Source organism: Argiope bruennichi, chromosome 3, assembly GCF_947563725.1.
Source record: "Argiope bruennichi chromosome 3, qqArgBrue1.1, whole genome shotgun sequence".
Taxonomy (NCBI): domain Eukaryota; kingdom Metazoa; phylum Arthropoda; class Arachnida; order Araneae; family Araneidae; genus Argiope; species Argiope bruennichi.
Window position 1 is genome coordinate 104012402 of NC_079153.1, and position 9652 is coordinate 104022053.

At 26.7% G+C, this 9652-nt stretch overlaps 1 long non-coding RNA gene across 1 annotated transcript; it reads left to right on the forward strand.

The window, feature by feature from the left end:
• Nucleotides 1-1183: 1183 nt before the first annotated feature.
• On the forward strand, nucleotides 1184-4655 carry LOC129964019 (uncharacterized). Its single transcript, XR_008784051.1, has 3 exons — nucleotides 1184-1333; nucleotides 1883-2079; nucleotides 4459-4655. It is a non-coding gene; the product is annotated as an uncharacterized LOC129964019 (long non-coding RNA).
• Nucleotides 4656-9652: the final 4997 nt, after the last annotated feature.

Here is a 9652-nt window from a genome sequence, read left to right on the forward strand (position 1 = left end):
GACTCATTGAAGAAATTCAAACAATTAACAACTTTTTAGATCTAAGAAAATTTCCCATGTTCTTATAAGTTTCTTTTATTATTTCGAATTCTCAACATAAATTTTTCAAAGCTCCAGTGAATTTTCATTTACTTAAAATATTTTTCAAGGATAAAAAAAACGACTTTTTCGCACATCAGTTAACAGATATTATCCCAATACCACTTCTTATTAGTTCTAAGAGGATATCATATTGCAATCAAAGAAGAATTCATGAAGAATTTTAAAGACCCTAAAAAACAAAATATATTCATTAATTTGTTTTTAAGCATGTTTTTGGAATAAGCTTTAGATTACTTTTATACATAACTAACCATCTTTGGGACCAACAATCTTTGGGTTATGTTTAATTTAAATTAAATGTATTATGCACATTTGATGTTCACGTTTTATTCAGGGCCGTGGTGGCCTGGTGGTAAGGTCTCGGCTTCGGAACCGGAGGATTTCAGGTTCGTGACCCGATTCCACCGAAGAACCGTCGTGTAAGGGGGTCTGTTGCACGTTAAATCTGTCATGACCAAACGTCATCCCGTTGGTGTGGTGTGGAGAGAGGGGTGCCAGCTCAGGTATCGTCCTCGTCATCTGACCGTAGTTCAAAATTACGAGGTCCGTCCCAAAATAGCCCTATTGTTGCTTCAAACGGGACGTTAATATAACCAAAACCAAACCAAATCACGATTCACTCAAGAAGACGTAATAAATTTTCAAATTAATATATTTACTTCTATTAATTCTTTTCGAATGCTTATGAGGAGAATTTTATTTTCAAATGAAGTGAAGTGAAAAATAATTCCAAGCGATTAAATTCAAGGAAAAAAAATTAAATAAATAACATTCCAGATTGAACATATCCGTAGAAAACATTACAACGGGTATTTAAAACATTTTCATCGAATTAATTGATAATGACCTAATATAATATGTCTTATTTTACTTTTTGAGATTTTTAGCCCAAGACAGTTAGTCGGATAACTTCCGAACTAATGATTAATTGAAACTAATATTGACACAGCTGTCTCGACAATCTTACGGATCTTCAAAAATGATGAGGAAACTATTTTAGCTTTTACAGGAAGCAGACATTCATGAAACAGCATTCCTTTGTGTATGTCATTTGTGACAGACATCTGTCACTGAACTAATATACACTTAATGCAATACGTAAAAACAAGAAAAAAAGCAAAATAAACAGAAACTCATGAAATGGAATGATATTTTGCAGATAATGAGAAGTGCTCAAATAAATCCAAGGGAACTGTTGTATCGGAAACAAAAACCTTTTAGGAATTTATCGGTGAGAAAAACTTAATCTGATTTCTCCAAATTTATTAAATCTAAAAATATCTGTGCTCTTATTTTTCATTAAAGAGATTAAAGTTTAAAATATGCTGATATATAAAAAAAGATTTATGGAATCTCATTTTTCAAAGATAATACTGTTTCTAACGATTATTCTGTGAACAAAAAAAATCTCTAAGAAATTCAAAAACATTTTTGATGTGTTTAAACTTTTTTTCTTTAATTTGCTTTTATGAAAGAAGATGTATTTACTTTCTTGTAGTAAATTAAAGCTTAAAAATTTTATCTTCAGTTTTGAATACCTATTTTCACTATAAATTTGATGGAAGTTAAAATTATTTATGCAGTAATATTAAATTAATGAATGATTAACCTTATAATATACTAATTATTTTAATTTTATCACACTTGTTATTATTTTTGATTATTTATTATACATTTAAAATTATTGCTTTAGATCTAAAATTATTATTTGTTAAACGAAGGGAATTGAAATAAATATGTTATTTTTACTTGAAAATCAAATTCAAACTCCTCATTGCAGGTATTTTTATTAAATATTTGAAGATGTACAAAGAATTTTTCCTGATTCTGATTATCATGGCTGCTGTAAATAGCCAGACATGCAGCCGACATAAATGTGATACCGTCAGATGCAACACAGACGATCCTGTCTGTGGACCCGATGAAGTAATCGTGCAGCCTGATTATAAATGCATATGTTGCAAGAAATGCCAAAAGGTACATTTGATAATATGTATTCAGAAAATCTTATTTAATCAGACATGTTTCGGATAATTTCTTGAATCACATTTCTTTTAAATAGAACTTAATTAATAATTTAAATATCTCAACTCTGCTATAATGCTGTAAATATCAAGGGAAATAAATATGCTCTTTTTTTTTCAAAATCAAAATAACAGTCAAATTAGTAGTGTTCACATTTTTGCGATAAATTTTTGAATTATTTATATTTTTAATTTTTAATTTTCTTAGGATGATGCAGGCCTTTAAATTTTTTAATATTTTTAAAAAACTACCTCATTTTAACTACCTCATTAAGTGGTAGTTCAATACATAGTAAAGTTTATCATGAAATAAAAATTTCTAAACTTTTTTTAAGGCAATCATAGTTAAAGCAGTGTAGGATATTTTAGCTATTTGTGTTTTTTTTTTGGGGGGAAGGGGGGGTCCGTCAGTAAAAGAGGCATGCAATAAAAAAAAAAGAAATGAAATTGTTAAGCATGCGCAGTATGGCACAGTGCCAATTCAAACTCAACATTCAAATAAACAATACTCTGAAGCAAAAGAATTTAAACAATCAATGTTTATATTTCAGTGTACCTCGCGCAACCAGACAAAAAAAAGAATATTTATATATTTTTTTTCAATTTATTATTATTTTATTTCTTTTTTAATAGAAATTAATTGCATTATTCTATGCTTCACTTGTTAAGACAGGCTCATATTGTTTTTACACAAGCATGTCGTTATTTTTATTATAAAGTGTGGATTAAAACATAGGAACCATAATGATGAACGCTAAACATGCACAGTATGGCACAGTATCAATTCAAATCTAAAATAAAAATAAACAGTATTCTCAATCAAAAGAATGTAAACAAGCAATATTTACATTTCAATATACCTCGTGTAAGTGGACAAAAAAAAAGAATATTTATTTATTTATTTATTCGATTTGTTATTGTTTTATTTCTTTTTTATAAAAATAATTTGCATTATTCCATGATTCATTTATTAAGATACGTTTTTACACCGATATGCCATAATTTCCATTATAAAGTTAAGTTAAAGGTAAATAAAACTTGTCATCTGGAAAACAAACAGACGTATTTTGAAGAAACTTCTTAATAGAATACCAGCAAAATTATAAACAGGAATTAGCGGATTAGAGACAGATTTGGCAAAAGAGAAGGAGAACAGAAAAGAAATTTAAATAAATTCAAATTGCGAAAAGCTAAATTATGATACATTTTGCAGAGACAGAATATAGAATTTATTTAGAATGTATTTATTATAAGGGGTCAGCTATCATTTTTTCATCCATTTTAGTGAATAGGACTAATAAGTAATTACGAAAATTGCTCTCCCTTATTAAAATTTTACATTCACAATTATGTGCAATACAAAAATGTTATTTGTCCGAGAGCATGCAGTGAATATAATTTTATATTTGAATTAAGAATAATTTATAAACTACCAATCTTATAAATATTAGTGATATAAAATAGACTTTATTCGTTTCTTTAGGCCTGCCTTTATCCCTTACAAATAATTTGTAAATTTATTTCTATATTCTTAAAACAAAATGTTCAAATCTATATTTTCCTTACGTTAAAACCTATTCTTTCTTTTTTTAATTTAAATACAAACTTGTTCCGTTAATATTTAAAATTTTCTTACTAATTGCATGCTTATAATTTCATTCGGGGTGATGGATCAATAATTTTTGCTACCAAAATTTTGCCGCCAATTTTTTTTCTTGTATTTTTTTTTCTACTTTCAATGTCCATTTATTAGAATTAAGATAACTGATCAATATTTATATGCCTTTTCATATACTTTCATACTAAGATACGTATTTTTACAAAATTTCACTAAAGTTAGCAAATATTGTTAAGCATATAATTTTCTAATTTGTTATATCATTAGTCATAGTTACTTCTGTGCTTTGGATTATAATTGCTCTTTTGAAAAATTACATATTTAATTACTAAGTTAATTACATATATTTATTATTTCATCTAGTTATTTCTGTCTTATAAAGATATTTTTAACGAATTTTACGAATTTACGAATTTAACGAATCTATTTCTTACGTATTAGTAATATCTCATTCTTAAAATAGATTGTTAAAATAAGATTGCTAATCTCAAAATCTTTTCAGAATTTTTCAAAGAAATAAAAAAACTAATGCGCCCTCTACGAAAAAATTTAATTTAACTCAAATTTAGAAAATCTAAATATTTTCATTCATCATCTTGGCTGATTATCTTTTGCGTCCTTCAGTTTATCTCAATGTGATTTCTATCTACTATATTAAAACATGTATTGACCATTGCTTTATATTAAATCAATTTTCCTTTTCCTCTGTTTCAGAAACCGGCAGATTAATTTTCAGCACTTAGATCTCCAACTCATTTGAAAACTTAGCTGTTCGATATTCTTTCGATTTCCAAATTTATGATGAAGAAATAATATTGCTACTTTGAAACTCAAGATTGTTAATTATATTTTATATAACGTTATAAACATAGCAATGATTTTACTTTTGAAAAAGTAAAATATTCATTTTATTTTTATGACTCAATTATTTCTTAATCTGTACCTGGAAATTCAAGCATTGAAAAATAAAGTAGATAATTATAAATTTCCTTATCAAGAATAAAATCTATTTGAAAAATGTTGAAAAAAATTATTCTTTCACTGTAAATCGTTTTATGAAAAACTTTATGCAAAAATAAATTGTACTCACTTTTCTAATATAGATTTAAGTTTTAAAATAACCTTGCGTTTCTTAAAGCAAGATTCTCCTGATAAAAGTGAGAAACTCAACTTTATTTTACCAGTACATTCTGTTCATTTGCTATAGATTGTAATTATGCTGTTCAAGACGCTTCATGATCGCAATATTTATCACTAACTGAAGTGTTTAGTATCCAAATCATTCGATAACCTAGATTTTAGGGTAACCATAAAAGAAATGCCAATAAACAATGTAGAATTTAAATAACGAAGTTATTACTTCAGAATAATTAACCGATTTCTGAGTCCATCAAAATGTTTTGACCATTATTAGTATTATTAGGGTAGAATTTAGCATTTATTTTATTGGATTTTATTGAATTTACCATTTTTACCATAATTATTAAAATAAAAATTATCTTAGCATGGAGTATTTGAATAAAATATTTTCTGCATAACTTCTGATAATATTTCTAACCTTCCAAAATGGAAAAAGCATTTTTGAAATCTCATTCCACTTCATGTTTATATTTTTGTTTACTATAATTATAAATAGTCTTAAAAATTAGATGAAATTTGAATATGTCACCAATATAGTATTTGTGCTAATAATACGACTCATTCTTATGCAAATTCTCAGGAAATCATTTTCATTTCAGAATAATTAGTAATTTTTTTTATTTAAAATCATATGGTAGAATTTTTTTTTTTTTGGATAGATACAATCCTTAATAAAAAAATTAAATAATTTACTTTTCTGTAAATAAATAAAGCACTTTAGTTAATAATATCTTATGCACTGAATTGAAATCCAATTTTAAATGTATGGAAGGAGTTAAGTTTAATAGAAGTGTATTATAAAAAATTTTGATCATTTTTTATATGAAACCAGTATTTTTAACCAAGATAAATAGCTTTTTTGTGCTATAAAGTATAGATCATTATGATAATGCATGGTTATTTTTTAATATCCAATCACAAGAAATCTCTTTCCATAGCACCTTCTCTTCTAAATCTATAGTTGCGATAAAGTATCAAAAGTATTTGTGCAATAGTTTCTTTTAAAACTACAATTACATTAAAGTATTTGAAACTGTCTATGCAATAATTTCTTCAGCAACTACAACTGAGATAAATCATTTAAAACTTAATTTTAATGTTAATTTCAAATTTTTATTCCAAAATTTATTGTGGAATTCACTTATTGCAGCTTCATAATGTTTTAGTTAATCACTAATTTCTTCGTCTTTCATTTTATGACATATATTTTGAATTACAAAATTAATTTAATTAAAAGCTGCTCTTCTTTTGAGTGGATTTCTATTTTCCCTTTTTTATGTTACATGATTATTATTGTTTCCGTGCTTAGTCACTACTCATATTAAATTTTCGTAGAATTAAAGCATGGTTAAGTTAATTAATATGAAAATATAGAATTTAAGCCATTAAAGAAACAATTTTTGTATTAATATTCCAACTAAAGAAGTTATCATTTTTAGACTTTTAGTAAAATCTATTTTCAAAATACACGTTAGTATAGAACGGGATAGCCTGGTTGGTAGAGCGTTGGATTCGCGTGCCTTAGGTTGCGAGTTCGAACCCTGCCGGCCGAAGATTCCCCGCGTGCTTGGTGGCTAACGGGCGTATAAATCAGTCGTGGTCACAAAGTCACGAGAGTAATACTACTGGGGACACTAGATCAGGGGTGATCGTTCACTGATTCAGGTCTAGTCTAAATTACGATATGTGGTTGAATGAATGAAATGCGTGAATGAAGTCCGCCCCGTAAAAAGAGTTGGGACGTGTGTGTCGCTAAGTCGTTCTCTTGGCCCTAGATGGCGCTACTCTAAAAACAAGAGACGCTCCCACATTGACTTAAAATCGATGTCTTCGTAACGGCGGGCTTGGCCATGGCAAATGCCATAAGAAACAACAAGAACATATTTAAGTTAATATTTTCAAATTTCTAGTCCTTTAGTGTTACAAATTCTTAGGTAAAACCTTAATTAAACAGAAGGATTGCAAGATATTACAAGAGTTTCTTGAAAGTCAGATAAATCATCTGGTTATAAATATTTGTATTGAAACTTATTTTAATTCATTACATATTGTAATAAAAAAGCTTATATTCTTTGTAATAAATAAATAAATAATGTCATTGTCAAATGCACCTTATTTTACAGTATAAGTAAGCAACAGTATAATTTTAAGGTCTTGAAATTTTTTTATTTATTTAAAATTTGCAATCAAGAGCCGAAATTTGTATTTACATATCTGTGATAAAAATGAAATATCAATTAAAAAAATTTCAATTTTTTATCAGTGAATATTTCATTATGAACATGAGCAACAATACAATGAAACATTGATTCATGAAAAAAAATTAAGCCTCTTCTATGATTTTTTTTTGTAATTATATCCATTAGTATAATTGATTAATAGAAGTGAATTAACTGAAATACAAGAATTTATTTTCACCTTTCTTCTTAAAATATTTACCGCTTCATCAAATAAACATTTCTGTCTTACCAGAGGAGTAAATAGTTAGATGGTTGCAAAGGAAATAAAGAGATCTCAATGAAATTGCAAAATATTTTCAAAGTCAAATATGAGTATGAAGGACAAATACTAGAAACAAACCTAAAATCTTGCAACTCTGAGATGAAAGAACTATTTCGAAACTAACAGTCAATAGAAAATATTCAAGTAAATAATTTAAATTAATTATTAATTAATTTCTTATTTATAATTATTTGAAAGCACAAAATAAAATAACTTTTAAAATATCACAAAAATATCTTACGAGCTTGGAAGCCCTTAAATTGTGAGGGACCTAGGCAATTGTCTAACTTCCCAGTAAAATAATATGACCCTAGAGATAAAGTTACATAATAATGAGACAACGAATGTTTGAAATTTTTCAAATGAAGGTAACATTTTATCATCGTTATGAAAAGCCATCATTACAACCCAGATAACGTCCCCAGTTTCTGAAATTTTAAATACTATATTGAAAAATTCGATTACATTCTCATGTTAAATTTAGCATACGATTTCATTAATTTAAGTTCATTTCGTTCTAAATTTAACTACAACGTACATCACTTAAAACAGTTTTATGTACGTTATGAAGTGAAAACTAAGCTTATTCGTTATAAATAACTGCAATAAGAATCTACAGCAGCTCGTAAAAAGAAGGTAAATATTATTTTTTTGAATCAAGAAATCCGATAAAGTAGTAAACTAAGGGATTTCCATATGCTTTTACAAAAGTAGTAGTCATTTCTTATAATTTTTATTGAAAACAATGCCATTAAAAGCGATGAATATGTGATATTGTTAAACAAGTCAGACTACATAATTAGCAGTGCAATTTCCCTGTAAATTGCAATATTTTGAATCTAAAATATTCTGATGGAAAATGTCAAGTTTCTCTATACGAAAACTTTTAAAGGTGCCTAAATTTATTATCCGTCATCTGTGAGTTCTGTTTGCTGAGAGGTAATGCTATAATGTATTTGTGAATTATAACGATATAATTGTCTAGGTAATGCTATAATATTTTTGTAAATTAAAACAATATAATTGTCTAGGTAATGCTATAATGTATTTGTAAATTATAACGATATAATTTTCTAGGTAATGCTATAATGTATTTGTAAATTATAATGATATAATTGTCTAGGTAATGCTATAATGTATTTGTAAATTATAATGATATAATTGTCTAGGTAATGCTATAATGTATATTGTTGCATGAAAAGGGGGAAATTAAATTTTTATGTAAAATTTAGCTAACATACATTACTATGTCTTCTGAAAAGTTGAAATAAAATAAATCTCAATATTCGAAAATTTAGTATATAAAATATTCTAAGTTTTTAACGACGGGTCATTTTCGCTACATTACTATGTGATACATTTGATTATTTTAGGATTAAAGACTCATTTTTAATATAACCCCAGTTGTATGAAGTATACTATATTCCGTACAAAATAGCATTCAACCACAAAATAGAGTGAAAACGTTCTTATCCATGTGATTTTTTTAAATAAATGTATTGGCTTCCACTAGCATTAAAATCATAGGGAAAATATTTGAATTTTTCTCAGAGATTTTATTATTTGAAGAAATTCCATATTTCCCCATTTTCTATTTGTATATGTAAGCCATAAAAAACTGCTACATCTTCAAACAAAAAAATGAGGGAAAATGCATGCTAATTTTTTACGTAATTGGTTTAAAATGAAATTTCAAAATGGATTTTATTTAAAAACTAATTATAATAAAAGTAATGGAGTTAGCAAAAAAATCGTATATCAAAACAGATAATATGAAAATTGTTTGCTAACTAGAAGTTTTCAATAATCTTATTTGATCCGTTCACTCTTTTACTAGTTGTCGTGGGCGATCAAATGGTTCGCAGACAATAATGGTTATATTTTAAATCAGATTAACCTTTTAGCTATAATTCCGCCAAATTATCTGACATTAAAATCGTGTTATTTTAATTTTTTTTATTATTTAAACTCTGATCATTGTGTACATGAACCTTTCCGATGTACACTAGTATCATGACATCAGAGCGATATTATAAGCGCAAATATTCGGTTCGTCTATTTTCTGACTTTCTCGGCACTGTGACTTCATTTTTTTATACGTCTTGTAAATTACGAATTTACATTACGAATAATTAATAATTATAATTTACATGACGAAATAATAATAACGAATTGATAATAATAATTTACGTGACGAAATATTAAATAGAATCTTCTTTAGCTTTCAACAATGGAAAAAAAATAAAGAGATTAAATACTTCATAAA